Source organism: Halichoeres trimaculatus, unplaced genomic scaffold, assembly GCF_033239565.1.
Source record: "Halichoeres trimaculatus isolate MK-OKI-2021-1 unplaced genomic scaffold, fHalTri1.1 fHalTri1_scaffold_7, whole genome shotgun sequence".
NCBI classification, from domain to species: Eukaryota; Metazoa; Chordata; class Actinopteri; order Labriformes; family Labridae; genus Halichoeres; species Halichoeres trimaculatus.
In genome coordinates, this window is record NW_027437185.1 from 29,381,885 (window position 1) to 29,402,990 (window position 21,106).

Sequence of the window (21,106 nt, forward strand, 5' to 3'; positions counted from 1 at the left end):
GGACACATGGTTAGAGCTGCTTACTAATGGAGTTGTCACAATAACAGAATTTTGGACATGATGCTTTCAGCTGATACAGATTAATACCTGTTTTATCACCAGAGCAAGAGAAACTGAGCTTTTTAAATCTGATTCTTAACCGCCTGGTCCAAAGAAAGTCAGTGAACGCAAATCAACACTTAACATCATCTTCCTATGTAGAGAATGTTAATATTTTCCAATGGGAATCCCCATAATTGCCTCCAAAAGTCCTCCCCTTTCAAATATTTTGGTCTGGAAATAGCTTTCAGCACATCTTAAATACTACTACTACTACTACTACTACTACTACTACTACTACTACTACTTAAGGAGCTGTATCACAGCCACGAATACACTAATACTGCTTTACTGCATGCATGTCAACATGTACAGATGGCAGATATACTATATTACCAAAAGTATTCGCTCACCTGCCTTGACTCACATATGAACTTAAGTGCCATCCTATTCCTAGCCCGTATGGTCCAATATGATGTCGGTCCACCTTTTGCAGCTATTACAGCTTCAACTCTTCTGGGGAGGCTGCTCACAAGGTTGAGGAGTGTGTTTATTGTAATTTTTTACCATTCTTCCAAAAGCACATTGATGAGGTCACACACTGATGTTGGTCGAGAAGGCCTGGCTCTCAGTCTCCACTCTAATTCATCCCAAAGGTGTTCAAGTTGGTGTCAAGTTATTCCACACCAGACTCTGTCATCCACGTCTTTTTGGACATGCTTTATGCACTGGTGCACAGCCATGTTGGAAGAGGCCCACTCCAAACTGTTCCTACAAGGTTGGGAGCATGGAATTGTCCAAAATGTTTTGGTATCCTGAAGCATTCAAAGTTCCTTTCACTGGAACTAAGGGGCCAAGCCCAGCTCCTGAGAAACAACCCCACACCATAATTCCTCCTCCACCAGACTTCACACTTGGCACAATGCAGTCCGAAATGTACCATTCTCCTGGCAACCTCCAAACCCAGACTCGTTCATCAGATTGCTAGATGGAAAAGCGGGATTCATCACTCCAGAGAATGCGTCTCCACTACTCTAAAGTCCAGTAGCAGCGCACTTTACACCACTGCATCCGATGCTTTGCATTGCACTTGGTGAAGTATGGCTTGGGTGCAGCTGTTCGGCCATGAAAACCCATTCCATGAAGCTCTCTGTGTACTGTACTTGGGCTTATCTGAAGGCCACATGAAGTTCAGAGCTCTGTAGCAATTGACTGTGCAGAAAGTCGGTGACCTCTTTGCACTATGCGCCTCAGCATCCACTGACCCCTCTCTGTCAGTTTACATGGCCTACCACGTCATGACTGACTTGCCGTTGTTCCCAAACTCTTCCATTTTCTTGTAATAAAGCCGACAGTTGACTGTGAAGTATTTAGGAGCGAGGAAATTTCATGACTGGATTTGTTGCACAGGTGGCATCCTATGACAGTTCCACTCTGGAATTCACTGATCTCCTGAGAGTGTCCCATTCTTTCACAAATGTTTGTAAAAACAGTCTGCCTGCCTGGGTGCTTGATTTTATACACTTGAGGCCAGGCCAAGTGATTAAGACACATGATTCTGATCATTTGGATGAGTGAGCGAATACTTTTGGTAATATAGAGTAGCATCTTATAACTCAGCACAATTTGGCTTTATTTTTTATTTCCAGGAAAGGGAGTTTAATTTGTTTACAGGCTGTGTCTGGCTGTGTTAATTTCATTAGTAAAATTTATGACAATAAATGTTTGTCAACAGCCAAATTCTTTGCAACCTAGACAATGAGGAGCTAAAGTACTGTTGATTAATAACTGACATACTTGTGTTTTGATTTTCTTAATGAGACGATGACAGAATGTGTTATTTTTTAATGAGTTATTTTCCCACACGGCAAGTGTCAACATAAAAGGCAATACAGTCCATGCAGCGTTTGTCTACAAGAATCTAAAGGGAAAACATTTTGACTAAAAGTAAAGTTAAAATGGTGACCAAACTAAAGTAAATTGTTTCGAGTTTTCATCAACTTAAACTTGACAAAAGCTTTAGTTTGATCTTATCAGTCTATTTTTTTAGTATTTTTCTGATACTTTTAACTCTGTTTTTTTTAGTCTTATCTGGTTCTACTATAAGGATTGTATTTTTATGACTCATCTTTTTTCTGGTTTTGGTCTTTTAATATTTACGAATGTCTGATATTTTCTGTCTCTTTTGTGAGGCACTTCTGGCTGCATGCTTGACTGTATGAAAAGCTGCCATAGTTAACTCGTCTACACAATGCCTAATTAACACCGACATGTAGATGTTATCCTGCAAGGAGAGCTTTGTGCTGCTGATGCTAGACTCCTGCAGTGACCCTGTGATGCGCACATATCTGAGTATGTTTTATGAATCATATTTCCTTTGTTTTGTTGATAAGCAATCCAGACAGATTTGAAAACTAAGCCTAAAGATAGTTTTATCAGGTTTTCTAATCCATAAAGTCATGCACTTCCTTATGTTAAACTCCAGATGCTTCGTTCTTCTACTTACAAACGTGGCAAGGATGATAAAAGTTGGTAGTATTGTGACAAACAGCAGAGGGAAGAAAAGCAACTTCAGGGTATAAAAAAATCTTGCACCTTCCTCTGCGTTTGTGTGGAGGTGTTAAGTTGTGTTGAGAGCAAGTGCTGTGAAACAATCAAGAAATAACTTGTTTTGTTGTCTATCTCTCGTTGTCTGTTGCCAGTGGCAGCCGTTGGGTTACAATATGACTCTAGATCTTTTGATTAGATTAGCTGCTTTTCACTTTAATACAATACAACACAAAGGGTCTTTACTAATTCCAGAGCACATGGTATTGCAAGGTATCGATAGTTTTGTCTACCATACAAACTATCAATGTGTTATCAAAACAGATATTGTTCATGATGCCTGCGAGAACACAGAGACTGTCTTTGCAACAGAGAAAACAAAACATCGCCGGCCCTTGTGAATTGTTGAGAAGGGCCAGATCTGACACCACAGACATCAAATTGATATTAATATCAATGAGAAGCCTTTACCTTTTGAGTTATCGCTCCAGCGGTCAAATGCCTTCCAGGGGCGAGGCATAGCCGAGAACATGAATGTTTAACAAGACTGCTGCATAGTTCACCTCAATGAGAGCCTCCAGCTCACAGCTGAATTATTAACCACTGTGAGCCTGGTCCAAATTCCTACTGAGATTACATTCAGAGGTCTCTGCTCAGCAAAGTGTTGAGAAACAACACAAGTTGAAATTCAAGAAATCCCTTATGTAATTACAGCCTCCACCAGAGACACTGGTGACAGTTTCATTTGCAAGAAAATGCGAATGGAAGGAAAACACAGCAAGCAGGATGGGGGCGATGCAGACACCTTCTGTATGATAGTGTCAGTGATTCATTATGTTTGATTATTGTGATGGAACAAACAGACAAATATTTGAATTTTCATTTTCACTTTGTGCTTGCACCCAGACAACAAGAGACAGACAGTGATGCCCGTGATTTGAACAAGTGCTGGAAGCCGGAGAGAAACAGACACAAACGCTGCGGGAACTTGGAGACAGGAAGCCCAGTCAATGCAAATGAGAAATGATGAAATCCCATTATGGACAATTGGAGGGCAGATTTTTTCACCTTATGTTCTGTTCCTAAAACTTCCATCAACTTTGGTTCCTGTCAAGCCAAATCTGTCAATATCAAAATATCAGAACACTCCCTGTAGTCAGAACATCTCTCCGTGTAGAACAGTGTGTCCCTGCTTATTTACAGAAATACCACCAAAATGAATAAATCATACTGAGGTTATTGGGGGTCAAAAAGATACCTGGTGTGCTGCTTTACAACTTCTTGTAGACTATAACAGAGACGAAGATATAAAATGAAGGTAGCTTAAGTCAGACAGCCTGAAGTACTGCAAAACTCAATGCATCAAACATGTTGTAAACAGTTGTGTATTTCACAATCTCCGGTCACACAGAGGTGCCACAAAACAGACAGGGAGCACAACATCTCAGATTGGCAACTAGATATTGGAAGCATTGAGATCTTCCCTCTCAGCTGAGAGGTTATTCAGAGAGACTGGGGTCTGTCTGTTTCAACTCATGGAGAGGTCACCACCATCAGTCGCTTTCTTTAGTCGCATTTTAAATAACAAGTTTTCTTTCTGTGTTACGATCATTTCCTTTTTCTTTCATTGACTCCCATTTCATGACCCATGTTCCTCAGGTTTTGTTTTAGAGGAAATAAAACATAGTCTGGTTCAATCAATCTTTATTTGCAATGAAGGAGTAAATGTATAGGAGATGAATATTTAAATTTGCACGATAAGGCTGATGGCTGAGTTGGCTGAGATATGAATGTATTGTTGACGTTTTCTTGGATGCTGAGAGCCAAATGTACTTCCACCTGATTATTATTGTCCAGGTTGCCCAGAAGTTTGGTTTGGCAGCATTTTTAAGGTGTTACCTCTCATTGTTTGGCTTCAGTTAAGCCTGGTTTGTACTTCTGCATCGACCCTATACTGTGCCTTTCTTCATTCTGTACGGTATATAACATACTTGATGTCTGTGCTGATGTCGCATTACATTGCATTTCTGCGATAATCCAACCCAAGTGTGGTGTGGTCCGTTTGATCTTTACATCGCCTTTTTCAGTCTTTTTTTTAACAGAGATTTTGTACGTAGTATGTTATACTAATACATGTTGATGAAACATTTGGCTGATTTGTAACAAATCTGCTGATCTAATTACACAGCTTGTGGTGTACATCAGTTGGAGGTGTGGTCATATTTGAAGGAGGTGTGGTCAGTACGGATTGACTGGGAAAAAGAACATGTTACAAACAATTCAGGAACTGTATAAACTCCCTTATATTTAGGGTTATTGTTTTTATTGTTGTTGGGTTTTTTTTTGGAGTTTCGTTTTTTCTTTAGAGACAGGGTCTATGTTTTATTGTTTTTGATAAGTATTATTTTCATGTATTTTTTTCTAAAAGAGAGTTCATTTAATTTTCTTTTTTTTTTCTCTCTTTCTTGTTTGTTAAATTTGTTATATTTTTTGTTAAATTTATTTTATTTAAAAGATCCTGACCTTTTAATTACAGTTAAATACTCTTATGAAATTAAAGTTTCTTGCTTTTGATATGGTGTACTCACTTTATTATCCCATCTATCATGATTACATCAATGAAAAAATGGAAAAAAAATCAAAATAATATTGACAATAATATCGTTTATCGGCAATAATATTTTGGAAAATTATCGTCTAGCAAAATTTGTTATCGTGACAGGCCTAGGCTACACCTTCTATCTGGTGCACAGGTAAGCTTAAGTCCTTCAGAAATTATTTGGAGTCTCAAACACCTCATTTCCACCAAACAGTACGGTTTAGATCGGCACGGTTTGATACGCGTTGGCTCAGTTAAGCCTGCTCCTGTTTGCGTTTCCACAGCCAACCATGCCCCCTTGTGATAGGCAGTGCGTCAGTTAAATAATAGCTTGAAGCCATAGCAGAACAACACGGTGTACCCTGCTAATAAACCCAATGGCCACTGGCATGTGGCTCTTTGTTACAAAGCGCAAAAAGTTTTTTGTCAGAAATGGCCATGTGCCGCCAGGAGAAATGCAGCGGCTGTTGCACTGTAAGCGACGATTCTTTCAGTCAATCAACAGACTGCAGTGTTGCAGCTCCACCTTCCGGGATCAGATTGGTTTAGTCTGGCACCCAATGAAAGGGTCCCAAGAAGTGGGACGGCTCGTCTCGGTTATTTGGGAGTGTGTCCCTGGATTAGTTAGTGGAAATGCCGTGAAATGCCTGCCATGCTGAGATGTGTGGAAACGGGACTAAAGACTACATCTGGATTTTTCCCACTTACAGTACCATACATGGCCTCTTGGCATTCTTCTTCGATTCAGCTCTCTTTGGACATTTTCTGAAAAGTATGACTCCTGACTCCAGTGCCCCCTGATAGTTCTGTGAAACGTCCTGCTGCTGAAAGTACCGCTACACAAAAACATGCCATCCTAAAACATCCTGAAACAAGAGGGGATAACTGTCTTTCCCCGTCGCCCATACACACGCATGCCTGCCACCACCTGCTATAAATCCTGTTGCAGGCAAAGTGTACCTGCTGCCTTGCTACCACATCAGGCCCAGGATGTCTGACATAATGAACTGAACAAGCACCGTATGTAATAGGTTATGAAGTCCAGATTAGAATGGACGAACCATGAGTCAACCTGAGTGGCAGCAGCATTGATAAACAGCTCTTTAATAGGCTGTGGATGGTAACATCTCATCCATGACTGACTCTGACAGCTATCCTGCTCTGCTTCAAAGCTACACATCCACTCTCCCCGGCAGCACCAGGCCTCATCTCATTTTTACCCACCGCCTCAGAAAAGAGAGAAATAAAATGCATGGATGGCAGCCATCTCAACCCCGAAACCCAGCAGGACAAACACCCACCCACTCTCTCTGGTACAATACATATAGAGCTCTGAGTTTACACTGAGTTACCCTCACATGGTAATTGCTCAATCTGTCTGAGGAGTGCTGGTAATGAATGCAGCTTGTAACCTCTGCTGGCCTGGAAAAGCTTGGGTAGAGTGGCTTCTTTTGTGGATGTGAGAGAGGGCAGTGAGGTGATGCAGAGTGAGAGGCCAGCGCGGCATGGTATGAAATCAAATACACAGACATGTTGTTCATAAAAACCGTACATGCTCTGCTTAGTACACCGCTGGAAGCACCTTGTAGCGGAGCCTGAAATACAGTCAGTTTTCCCCAGGCGCTGGTACAAGTGAGATATGTTAGTAGCTGGCCTTCTCCATCAAACAGTAGCATATAAAGCAGAGCACAGTGCTCCAGTGTGCTAGGTATCGCCAAAAGGGAGAGCACTGTCACAGAAATATTCACTGTAAAGAAAGAAAGATGCAAAGCAGAATATATTGTCTTTACCATTATGGTGATGTACATGGTCTGGCTTTCAGCACTCCAGGATAGGATGAGAATATCAGAATGAATACAGCTTGTGTCAACCCTATAATCAAGTCTGTATTTATTACACAAAAGGAAGCTATGAATTACACTCACACAATCACATGTGAGACCTCGGGTTGCCATGGAGGATCTACTGCCAGAGTGACCATCCACAAGAGTCTGACAGCAGCTGTTTAGAGCTGGTATTGTCAACTCTGCTCTATCCTTTTAATGGTGTTTCCAAACTTTAAATATTGTCAGTAAATCTGTGCCGTAAATCTGTGGAAATCTCACCGACTGACCATGTTACATTGTCAAAACTATGCTACATTCAGGAAGTTATGTTTGAGTGTTTGAATTGTCACAATATTGTGAAAGTGCTATCTGCGTGTGAATTGTATGCAAATACAAGGAGATAAAATTCACAGCCTATCACTCACAACGCGCTCGAGGAACTCACAGAGAGCAGGGAAAGTGTTGAGTAGTCAGAACATGAAAACACAGACAGAGATAATCTCTTTCTGCTCTGATACCTGAAGTAACACAAAGTAAATGTCAAATGTCCTCACACGAACCAGTGTTCACATCAGGGTTCAGTACTCTCACCTGAAGATATCTGTGTTGTCTCCTCACCTCAGGTTCCACCGAGAGACAGAGTGTGAGGTTGAACCACCTGCTGTAACCAGGGTCACATGACCTCACACTGGGTTTGTGAGGGTAAAAGCTGCATTAAACAGATTCTGATATTTATCTTTATTTACAGATTAGACAAATAAAGCATCAACTCTGTAGTCAAATGAAGAGTAACAAAATAAGGGTTGGTATCAGAAATATTCTTTAAACTACTTAAAACAACATGCTAGATGTTTGATGTTTGTTTAGATGTGTAGTTTTCGTCCGGGCGGTTCGTAGTATTTTATGACATTTTTACCATTTTTAACAAATTAAAGAATCAGTCCCATTAAATTGTCAAATAGTGTAACGACAAATACAAAACATGACCAGTATTAAATAAGGTCGAATTACTTGAGCATAAAATACTATTTAAAATGTATCTTTGCAAAATAAATCTTTACAAACATAGTACACTGCAAAAACAGATTAGCAATTAAAATAATGTCTTAATACAAGCACATTTCTCTTACCCCTCCAGGATATTATTTTTACCTTCCCTAAGCAATTCAGACCTTATTTTTGTTTTTAAATAACCTGAAATAAGACACTTTTCTGGACTGGTCAAGAGAATGTGGTTCATATTAAGCATAGAAAGACAATTTTCGCTGAAAAAATACTAAAACACTTGGTAAAATTTTTGCAGTGTAAAAACAAACAGGCTTCCCTGATAGCAAAATGTAGACCTGAAAGGTTCATCATAGACTGAGATGAGTGCTTGGGTTGCTGTCCCAAATTAGCTCAAAGGTCCTGTGAGGACTTTTTAAGTGATCTTGAAATAGTGTCACTTCATAATAAATTTGCCTGTTTATAATCCACAATTTAAAAAGAGTGCCAAAGGTTATAAAAGGGTTAAAAAAAAAGTTGTCTTGACAGTGGCGTGGCGTGGAGATTTTTTTTGAGGAAGCCAAGTGAGACAAAAGCCTCTTATCTGTATTTTTTTTAGGGAGTGGGGTACATAAAAGGCTATGTTGCAGTTTGTATCGCTATTTCATGTAACGGAACGACCTGTTAGAGCGCCCAGAGAGCACTCACTTTACTTACTTTGAACACCGACACACGCCCTTTCACTCTCCCACTCTCACTCACTCATTCCCACTCGTACATTGTCCTCTTGACTTAGCTTAAACATCTTATTAATTCATTCAACCGCCCACTTAAACACACAACCGGCCGCTTCATGCACACTGCTAATGTGCTAACCTCCCTGATTTCATTCAGTGGCTCGATGATGATACTGTGATTTGATTGGTTTGAGGCTAAAGACAGGGTGGCTTCCCTTGACACAGTCTTGGTCAATCACAGATGAGCAGTGTCATGACCACGGCCTCATCTGATTGGTTAATCATTCTTGTTTTTTTTTCACCAAGGGACGCCAACTCAGCTTGGCTTCCTTGCGGACAACAGCGTGCAGTATGGTATTTTCACCACTCATTTGATACAGAACATTTACGAGGGCGCTGTTTTACACATTGTAAAATGCTCAATAACTAGAGGAGAGGAATAAGGAAGAGATGACAGTGACACAACACAGAAGAAGTATCGAAACTGTTAAAAAGGAATATTTTCATTAAATCACAGCTACAGTCTAAAAAAAGAGAGGAAGCATGGCTTCCCTTGGCCTCCGGGAGAAAACGCCACTGGTCTTGAACAAAGAAAAGAAATGTTACAGTCAATTTGATCTTGGTTCATTTGCTTACAAAACAAAACCATGCCCTAGCAAAAATCACATTCTTACAGCAGTTGGTAATAGTGCTCATGGAAAATGCACTCTTTATCCCAGGAAAAAAGAGTGAAGATTCTAGATAGTCCTCAAGTGTTTTTATCATGTGGCAAACCTGCAGAAAACTATAACAGCTAGTTTGTTGTTTCTTGCAACAGTTTTTTTTATTAAAGAGGTGGAGCTTACACCAATACAGGTACCAGTGACCTGTGAGTCTACTTTAAATAAAATACCTCTTTAACATCCACCTGAAGTCTCTAACCATTGGGTTAAAGAAATAGTTTTACCACTCTTCAATTTCTACATGTAAAAGCTGCTGGAGTATTGACGAGCTGCAGGAGTATTGGCGAGGATATTTCCTGCAGCGATAAACAACTAACTTTTGATTTAACAACCAATTTAGGCTTCTCATACAAGTGGTATCTGAACACTCAAAAAAAAAAGAAATTACAGATAAATACAGCAAAAAAACAACAAAAAACCAGATGAAATCTACATTTAAAACTTTCTGCACTTCATCCAGTGTTCCTCTTTTGACACCATCTTAATGCACAAAGACAGTTCAAAAAGGAAGTTTAGAAAGACACCCAGTTTGACTGGCTCTGCCTGTTTAACATTCACTTAACCCAAAATGAAGAAAGAGGTTTCTGTCCATAACTTTGAGGAACAACTTCTGTGATTAAAAACAGTTTCTGAGTGCTTCAGGGCATGATTTGTTTTAAGTTTGGCTTTAAAGTGTAAATCTGTTCTCAAGAAAACTGGTTGATGGTTTTTAAAAGACATGCAAATATCGGACAACAACTGTTTATCTGATGAAACACAAGTCATGTAAAGTGCTTTGAGTTCAAATTTGTTTTCATGCATGTTTCATACTTTTAAGCACTGAATCAAAGACTGGAAGCTCCTCAGATTATCCTCCGATATACAGTTTTATGTTTTGGTTATTGGCTGTTTTTGCAACAGATACAGCAGGCGGGTTTGGAGCATGGAGTTAAGGGAGATCACACTTTGCCAAACGGGTCCGTGCCCAACAGAGAGCCCTTAAATCAGTGAAACCTTTGAAAAACTGTTATTTTCTGAACCAAGGAAGCTGTGGCGAGCATAAAAAATAGAACACAGGAACTTTTATTGTCAGCTCCAAGATAACACAACCAGGAACCTGCTGCTGATGTTTCCTGTCAGTCTGGCAAGGTCATTTGACAAAGGCTTACAGAAGAATCATAGCTCTCTGGTTTTTCTGATTTAAGGTGTTCTGTGCTGGTATTTGTTTGTTAGTTTGCCACAAAAGACACATTTCTTACCTCTTCTGACTTTACCACTGCGAGGCCTCTATTAAATCAAAATGCTGACTGAATAATGGGGAGCTAGAATGAGGCAATTTCTATAAACGTCCCCCTTTTAAAAGACAAACCTTTGACTGTTTCTCCAAGTTTTCCTGCTGTGATTTTAATTGGGGTACAATTAAATTTAGACCCACAAGCATTTCACATATAAAGTCTGAAAAAGCCTGAATCAGTCCTTGGCTAAGACGGGAGCAAGGACACAAACACAAATCCATGTTTTCATAAGCAATTTTTCATCGTGCTTTGGGAGAAAATGTAGTGTGATCATTATTAAAATATATTTTAACATTCAGTATGTTATCAATATTTGAGGTTGCTAAAACATGCTACTCATAGATCACTTTTCACATGTTTCTCTTTGCAAGTAACTAACTTTGGTTTGTATATCCGTCACTTTTCAAGTAATCCACCTCCACATGTCTCTGAACATGAACTTTGTGACTTCTAAATGTCCAAAAGCTGTTCTTAACTTTTATTCTGTTGATAATTCTCACCTGCTTTCTGCTTATACAGCCCAATCTGTACAGCTCATGTCCTTATGTACTAACTGTGTGGTCACATTGAGGAGTGAGGCAGGGTGCAGTCAGCTATGACTACCCAGATGGCACGGTGTATTAAAACAGGACAAAAGTTGGAGTGCGGAACGATGTGCACTTCTCATCTTTAACACACGCTGGTTCGGCTGACCTATTGCCAGCATGCATAGGTTGGTTCATTTTTCTCCATTTTATTAAAACTAAGCGATTTGGGCTCAGGAAAAACTGGCGACAGTGTTCCACCTGGAGACAGTGGAGGACTTAAAAGGAAAGAACAGAGAGACTGAGCAATTCATCCAGAGCATGGGGAAAAAAAGGGTGCTGTGATTGTCAACTAACAGAGGACATAGTGCAAGTAATTGATTATACACTAAACCAGGTATAAGGCCACATTTTGATTCGCTTTAAGGAAAATAAGTTCATGTATTTATTCTTTAAAATGTTAAATGAAGTAACTGTTGCATTGCATTTACTCTCAATCTTCACTGACAACGTTGGCTTGAATATGTTTTTTTTTTTTTTTTAAAGGATTGTCTTTTTATGATGACAGTTCCGTCAAAAACCAGCTGAAGACATAACTCCATCTTTTTTCATTATATAATCGTATGGTTTTTCAGATGTTGTTGCTAACCTTTGATTGTGTTTACTCTCTTGCGGCCAAATTCCACCAGATCCATGGCCAGTTCATCTCCGCTCCAAAATCAGACACAAAACAACATCAAATCACCTGCCTGATTTTCAGAACAAAACACTTTGTGGTGACTCCAGATAATATTTTACTTAACCACAACAACAAACCATCGTATGTTGTAGCAATGTGAATGGAGTCATTGGGGTGGGAAGCACAGGAAATCCACAGGTCACATGTCACCAACATGGTAGGATGGAGCCAAACTACATCCAGTGTTGCGGAATACGTTTTGTAAAGCAACATAAGGGTGTTTTACCTCCAAGAATCACATTTTCTTCCTAAATAACACCAATTTGACGGATGGTGAACGACTCACAGTTGGTGAAAAATCAGTGAGTGGATGGGAAACATCAACAAGTGCACAGACATATTCAGTGGACAGATGTTTTTAGTGAAGAAACCAACGTGTGAGCCACAAGTCACTCGTTGCTTGTGACTGCATTATCTGTTGACACTTACTAAACCAGAAACTCTACCAAATCATAGCTTCACTGTGAACATAAAATCTGTTTGTTAAAATATAGGTTTACTTATATTTACCCTCCAAAATGAGTTCATGTTAGGTCATAAAACTTTGGCCCAAAACCAACTTTTTCATTGAATACACAAAGTGAAAACTGAATTTAGACTACCAGCATTTAAAATTATTTCTTGGAGGTCAAACCTTGTTTCCAGAGGTTGGATAAAGAAGAAAATTGTAATGACAGCCAAAGAGGTCACTAGTGTTTCAGTGTAAAGTGAAACCCTGTTAAACGGTGACTCTGTTAACTATCAACGACACTTTTGGATGCGAGTCAACAGTTAGCATGGTCACTCTTTCCTCTAAAACACCGGTTGCTCTGTAATGATCTGAACTTGATAGAAGTTGACTCCATGGTAGGGATGGGTACCCAATTAGGTACTTCTATAGGTACCGACCGAATTCTGTCAGAAGTACCGGGTACCGATTCATGTAAAACCAAAAGGTACCAAGTTTAGGTACCTAAATGCATCCTTGTGACTGTGAGGGAGTGGAGGAGTAGGTGATTTTTTCATGCTGGACATGAACACAACATTTCAAGGTTATATATTGAAGAATACATTTATTGAACTGAAATTTTTTTATATTTCATTATTAACCAAATTGATATTTTTTTACCACATAAACATAAAAAAGTACCAAAACTTGGTACTGTTGAGTACTGGTACCGATTGCCAGGTACCGGGCATTGGTACCGTAACGTTTCAAATGTGAAAGGTACCCATCCCTACTCCATGGTAAAGTTTAGTTTACAACAGATCACAGAGCAACCAAAAATTTTACTGATGCTTTAGTTCAGTGGTTAAAGAGCACCAACTTGTCTGAATGAATGGGGCTAATTTTCGCATCCATTGCCGAAATGCGCATGTGTATTGTTGATGTTGTCGACCGTAAATTGGTCTTTAGTCATAGGTCACTTTATAACCAATACCCACTGTTTAATTACACTTCTCTTTTTTTTAGCTCTTTCTATTTAAACTGTGTATTTATATATTCATTCCCTATTACAGTGTTGTTACATTCAGGAACCCAATGCAACAAAATTTCACTCCCAAATGCACCACTGTGTAATTTGTGTAATGATGACAAAAATATAAGCAGATAGAAATATAACACTACCCGTCTTCAGTTGTTCATCTTGCCTTTTTAACACGTGTTGTCACAACTACTCCGAATTAATTTTGCATGTCTGTCACTTCCTCTGCTTATTGTTGATGCTGCTTTAATTAAGCAATATCTTAATCTTCATGTTTGCAAACTGTTTAAATGATAAAGTGATAATTTGGAAAAAATGTTTTGATAAGCACGCTGTGTGATCACAGGTTTTATCAGTTTTTCTTTTGCACATTTGCCGAATAAATCATCAAATGTTAAAAAACACACTGTCTCATAAGAGGATTGTAAAAGACACCATGTTCCTCTTTTTCCTCTCAGAAACGTAATAAAATGTTGTACAACTCGTGTTCTGAATGGCTTCATCTTCAAGCTGCTGAGTGTTCTCAGCCTTAGACAGTCATTCATAATGTGTCACTTTTAAACAAGCACATGTTGAATCCACGAGGAGAACAGCAGTGTTAAGTGTTTCGGTCTGTGAGATGCTGAGAGGTGAAGAGAAGTGGACAATGAACTCAAGCATCATTATGTTGGAAGATGTCTGTCTGCAGAATTGGCTGAGGTGACCTACTTTACAATGCGATAACCCTGGATTCCCTTTGTGTCACAGCCTGTTTCAAACTAGTGAAGTCATACAGACGTAAGCAGAGTTTCCTCACTCAGAGTTTAACCTAAACTTTCCTTCTACAAAGAAGCGTGATTGAGTGCCTCCATACACCTCACAGCAAACGTCATCTCACATGTGTAGAGGCTCATTTATTCTGTCTTCTCATCAAAGAATAAGCGCTGGATCAAAGAGGCTGTCATTTGTCAGCTTATTCCAGTGGCAGACTTCCATCACAGGTGAGCACAGATTTCCTCTTATTTAGCTCATCACTACGCTCAGAGTCAGTTCATCAGATATTCTCAGAACGTCGAACATTCATATCTGTATCCATTTGACGGGTTTGAAAGAGGAGGAAAAACACTCTTGATGATAACTAGGAGAGAGTATTAGACAGTAAATTTTTGGCGTCTGGACATCCCTAAATAATTCCGCTTGTGCATATTCAGGGTTATATAGCTAAAGTAGAGCTGACATGAAAAGCAGAGATGGAGGAAAGCACAAGTTGCAATTGCCGATACCTTAGTGCTGAAGGCCCTGAGGCCGCTGCTCTCCTGCCTTCCAGTGGGAGGCAGATAAAGTCATCATTAGAAAAGGCTTGGGTTAGAGAAGGGGAGAGAAATAACAGGTTTCTACTCAACTCCCAGCTCTCTCTGATTCTCTTTGAACTCGCAGCCAATTTTGCATGCTTGCGCAGACCCTCGCCTCTAAGCCAGCAGAGCTCGGCACTTCCGACATCTAACCCCTGCGCTCAACCCGTGCTGCCGACTCCCCGCCCGACGCCTCGGCTGCCTGCTTCAGAACGTGGGGCCAAAGTTGAAGGAGAGGAATTGACACGCCCCTTAGCTCCAGTCATCAACTGTGGCTTCTCCTCCTCCTCCTCCTTCTTCTTCTTTGTCTTCTTTTCCTTCCTCCTTCTTGTGTGAAACAGTTTTAGCCTGGAGATAAGTGGTTTTACGACAGTAAGCGGAGAGGAGCACAGTTTGGCAAAATGTGCTGAATGGCAAGCGAAGATTTTTTAAAAGTGAAACCAAGCCAACCAAGGGTTCACAGTCTGTTTTCTACATGGATATGAGCAGAGTAATTCAGGTCATTGTTTTGCTGACATACCCATTCCTTTCAAGAAGTCGGTGTTTGGAAGAAAAGTACTATGAATTTTAGTAGATACTACTCAGCCTTTGTACATTTTTGCCCTGACAAAAATATGATCAGAATCAGTGGCGTCTGCTGGTCAGTCAAGGAGGGGAAGTTCATTTTTTCCGACTTACATCACAAATTTGTTTATTCATTTAAATGTAAATTCTACCCTCAGTTCTTTTTCAAGAAAATGATCTGTGACCCTGTCGTACCAACCAGGTGTCTTTTCTAGCAATTTTACCAGTGTTCTCTCAATGGCCAGCACAGCCAGACTGCTTAAACGGCCTTGGCCTATCATGTTGCGGGCTTAAGACTTGAGTCGTTTTAGACAGGAGAAGCTCCTCTCTACAGAAGATGCTCCACTGGAGGGTTATACTTCAAGATCGCTGACTGGCTCATTTCACTGTCAATTAAAAAGGGATTCGGCCTCAGACAGATCATCCAATCATCATGCAGAAGCTGAGCATCCAGGCCAGCCCACTGCCTCATAATCCCCCAGAGACGCTGAGCATCTGATGGGCGGGACAAAGCCCAGCGTTTATCCAATGATTTTCCAGTTTCCACAGTGGAACAACCCACTCTACGCTTCCCTGCTTAAGTCAGAAGACGCTCAGCGTCCGATTGTATTAAAGTGCTGAGACACTGCGGGATGAATAAGAAGGAGGTCGAGCCAGTTTCCTGTGATAGGTAGCTGATTCTGAACAAAAGATGAAGGAACTATAGCTCATATTTTGTCAATGAAATGAACACACACCAGTACATATCACCACTTTTTTGGGGACATTTTAGGGGAAGCTGAGCTTCCCTTGCAGTCTTAGAGCAATTACCACTGATCAGAATGTGCCTGTCCATTCACCTCATGTCTCAGTCACTTTTACTTCAATTTTCACACATTACAGCTTTTGATTATGTCTTCATATGCTATTAGTATAACTGTTATACCCGTATTAATGGTTAATAAGGTAAAATCATAAGCTGTACAGTCCTATTTTAAGGCTAATTCTAATTTCTCTTTTCCTCATTGAATCATGAGAAAAGGCTTCATTCTGTGCATTTTTACCTGCTTCTCTTTGTTACTCAGGAAAGGAGCCCATGCTTATAATTACGCCATAACTGCTAGAACATACTGTGTTTGCCGGAGAAATGTTCTCCCATCCATTTCTACTGAAGGTGCCGTGACGTCACTTTGCGCCCGTTTCATTGAAAATGAATGTAAAGAGCTTGAAGTACTGAAAGGATGTCAATTAAAAATGTCATGCCCTTGAGTGCCAGATGACTCACTGAACCTTCACTGAGTTCAAAGGAAGACTGGAGATAAAATGAGACCTATTTCAGCACAAATGTACACTGAGCATAATTCTTTGGATCAATTTGGCCCCAGCCCTATTTATGCTATAGGTGCACCATTTTTCACTTTACATGCTCTTTTAGAGAACAGCCTTGGCAAATATTTTAGCAGCTGTGGCTGAGTTACTGCTGACTGCTGGCAAAACTCCACTCATGAATCAGTTTAAGCAGAAAACCATGTACTTTCAAATGAAGTTACATGCCTCCGCTTTGAAAAGTCTCTGATTAAATCGAGGCTGTGAATTTAAAACCAAACAGCTCCTGTTTTGGTGCTAAGTGAGACATAGTCGGTGTACTTGAATGCATGTTTTACAGTTTAAGACCATTTAAATGTTTGATTTCTCTACCATTTATTTACTCGTCTGAGTTTTGTTTTGGTGGGATTCAAGAAAACCATAAATTATGCCAAAGCAAATGCAGACCTTGGCAAGAGCCGTGTCTTACATATGGAGTTAGACTAGTGTCAATATTCATGAATGCACACAGGAGGATTCACAAATGTATTTCAATGCTCACACAAATATGTATCATTCTATATTAATGTAAGAAAAATCCACATATAATTTTAAGATTCCCCTGATATGGTTAGATTCTGAAATGCTTTTTTTAATGTGAAATGCATGTAACCAATCAGGTGTTTCCCTCCTATTCAGCCAATCACATTAGAGGAGATTCAAGGGTATGTTTTGATGTGTTCACTTGAGCGTCTGTGATGACTGTCGGTGAGCGGCAGAGGCAGGAAACAAATATGTCCCAACGCATGTGCTATGCTTCATGGTGAAATTTCTTGTTTTTCTGTAAAACTTAGAGGAAGTTTTTATTTAAATTTGATGTATTAAGATGAGATTCATTAGAATATAAACCTTCCCCCTGTGTTTATAACTATTTCTGAGGCTGTTGCATCACACCCTTCTTGCTTGAAATTTCAGATCCACTTGGTTGGAGATTTGACATTCATTGTTTAGTATGGACAGCTTGAACTGATGTGATACATATTTTTAGAGAGACTCAAAGACCTGAACTGAGTCAATCTCTGAAAAAGCAAGAGGCACTTCCCTAACAACTTGTTATATAAAGTTAAATTTGTATATCCAGCTTTAAAGGTGACATATACTTACAATTACATGTTTGACTTGATTTATGGTAGTTTCATAGGTCCCAAATCATATGTAAGAAGCATAGACTGTCTATTTAATGAGCGTGGTCTACCCGACGTCACCCGTCTGTTTCTGAAACAGACTTTTGAAGCATATCGGCTATTACAGCCATATTGGAAGTGACGGGGGCTTCGAGTACAGCTATAAGGCACCCGTCAGTCACATGAGCTGAGCTGTGCCTCTGATTGGGTGAGCTTGCAATCTTAATAATAACCCCTGAACTGCCGAGTTAGAAATAAATCAACCCCCCGTACAGTGTGTGCCAATAATGAAATTAGCAATTCAGACAGGAGACGTTCTCTAAACCAGGCTGTAAATAGGTTAATTTTTGAGATGAAAACAGCTTTTTTTGTCTTGGTGCGTATGTGACTTCCAGACACTTGAGGAACAGCTGATTTTAGCACTTCCACATTATCTCATATTCTTGGACCAGAGGTTTGCTGCTCAGTTTGAAGATCATTTCTTTAGGAAAAAAAGAAAAAAAAAAGATTAGAAATTAGATTTTGTCATGCCAAAGCAAACGTTTTTTGGTTGGCAGGGCTTTGAGAAAAGCTGATGCATAATGATGGGATATAAACATAAATACTAACAAAATGCATTTTGTCATTGTACTCCTCCGCAATATTTTTAACAATATTTTCCATTTTCTGACAATATTGTCAGAAGAAATGTCAGAATATAGTCATTTATCCTTTAAACCACAATGAAATTTATGCTGTAATTCAGCCCAAACAACCTGTGGGCATCATCAAGCTTAAATCTATTATCAAAGGTTGAGACTGTGTGAAATGTTTAGTTACCCACGCTGTTATCCATCCCCACATACCGTACCATACCAAACCATACCAACTTTATTTATAGAGCACTTTTAAAACCAACCACAGCTGTAAACAAAGGTAGATCAAAATAAAATGATAAAACAGATAAGGAAAACAGACACATAAACGAAAACTTAGTAAAAACAACTGAAAGCAAATAAAAACAAATAAAAGAAAAAAAAAATTATAACGCATTATACATTATATGCAACAAGCTGCACTTTACAGATTTCAATATGTTATCTACGTTTTTCCATCTTTATTCGTCACCCTCTTACCTTTTCCATTAAAACAATGACTCTGTAGATATATTCAAATCAGGTTAAGTGGTGATGCTAGAAACACATTCACCTGGCTAACATGCTAATAAAGCAGCACAAATAGTCAAAAATAAAGCTCCTGAGGATGTAGTAGGGTCACAGACAGTGTATAATGATCCATGCTTCATCTCCAGATTTGTGGTAAACCCTGAACTACCTGTCCATGATTGAGAAAGTAGTCTGAAGTGAAATGGTTTGCACACATACATATAGCATTTAGCTGCGACTGCTACTGCAGGAAAGTCTCCATCAAAAACGAAGTCCATCCACTCGGTCTTCAAATCTTTGGAGGTGGAGGTAAAAAAAAAAGACTCTTGTGTTTGTTAATACAGCCAAAAACAGAGCAAGAGACATCCTTTGCTTGTACATTATCTTCAACCAGAGCCTTCACATGTCCTGGGGAAGCTGCTACAGGACAAAGGCAAACGTGGGAGGGTCACTCCGGTCTGGAGGTGTGCTCCATTTCAAAACATTTCACTCAAGGAGAGATCTTCAGAAAGAGGGAGCAGGCAAAAGAGGGGGGGGATTTCTTTTTTTTTCCTGTTGGGCGTGGGTGTAGATATGCAGGGGACACATTTTTTTTTTCTTGCACCAGTTAAAGTGGATTTTGTGTTACATGGCATCCTTAAACTCCAATTCAAAGCGAGTCTTAAACGAGAAGAGTGTCTGCGTGGAGTGAATGTGTTTGTCCTTGTAGCTCACAGGTGCAGCTAAACACATGAAAGAGCAGAGTGTGGGCTCGGCGAGTAACGCTGATTACATTCTTAAGGAACAAAAAAGCCTACTGTGTGCCATGCATTTGACTTTCTTTTCTATCAAAGAAGGCCAACATCTGGGGGGTAGAACATTCACTTCGTGCTCTCGCTGCACACCCACCCACCCACACGGAAAGAGTGTCTCCTTACTTTGCCAACGCTGTGTGCGGTGAAAGGAAGCCTCTATTACAAATGGTTCTATTAAGTGCCCTCAGTGGAGGATTTTTAAGTAGCCTTGTGGTAATGATGGCTCCCACCTTCTCTGTCTCTCGGCTTTCTCGCACTTTTCCCTTCCTCTCTGTCTTTTACCTCGCTCTAACCGACCCCAAGAGCACTAAAACACACTTGTATCCTCATCTCTTTTCAGCGACAGAGAAAAAATGATGACTTCTCTGTCTCTTATTCCAACCCTTATGCATATCTTAGGCATCTGTTTTAGAAAGAGAGGCCTTCAGAATTTAGCAGGACTGTTTTTGCATTCAGCCAGGCCAGCTTATAGTAGGGATGAATGCAGATCAGTGCTTTTGCTTAGAGATGTTTGATACATCCAAAAAATCCCCTCCAAGTGATGATTATGGATTCAAGGAGGGGATCTGGGGCTCTGTTTGAATAGTGCGAGCTGTAGGCCAGCTCCTCCACTAAGACAGAACAGAGGAGATCGGGCTTCATTGTCAAGCCTGACAAGATTAAGCCAACTCAAAAAGCTGATCAAACCGCGCCAGATTCTGTGTGGCGAGGCGAGAAGTGGCGGCATAGGTGGCTGCTCTGAGGTGTAAACACAGATCTGACATTGACTGGGACACTTCATCTCACCCTGCAGGGGCCCAGACGGAGGCCTCACCGCCCCACCTCCCCGCTTCTTTACACCACCCAACCACCTTGCGAGAAGGAGACGCGATGACCATGAAATCCTTATCTCCCTCACTTCAGCACGGCAGATATTGCTTCACAGCGGCATGGCTTCGACAGCAGAGTAAGTGACAGCCTGGTTTTATCTGTCTGCATAGGGATGAATCAACTGGTTCTGTTTCCCTTTCTGCAAAACTGATCATTATCTTTCCCCTCATTATTCCACTGTGTGTGTATGTGTGTGTGTGTGTGTTTCCTGAGAAATTTCCCTCACCTCAGTTGCAGAGCTTTTTTATTTTGCTGTGTTAATAACTGTCGCCTGGTAATGAATGTGGTTATTAAAGGAACAGCTGTACAGAATGGTACGAGCATAAATCGGAATTTCTGCAGGAGCAGACAAACCCATTTAATAGCACAACAGATAAATACATCTCATTTGAAATGTCACCTCGTGCACCCCTCACCCATCTTCACTTATTCTCTGTTTTTATGTGTGGTCTCTTATGAGCAGCCATGCTGGTTGAT

At 40.1% G+C, this 21,106-nt stretch overlaps 1 long non-coding RNA gene across 1 annotated transcript in view; it reads left to right on the forward strand.

Moving 5' to 3' along the window:
* LOC141793118 (uncharacterized) overlaps positions 1 to 20,691 on the forward strand; it is a 112,366-nt gene extending 91,675 nt beyond the window's left edge. The window contains exon 3 of the long non-coding RNA XR_012598392.1: positions 20,553 to 20,691. This is a non-coding gene — a long non-coding RNA (uncharacterized LOC141793118). The remainder of the gene's footprint in view (positions 1 to 20,552) is intronic.
* The last annotated feature ends 415 nt before the right edge of the window (positions 20,692 to 21,106 follow it).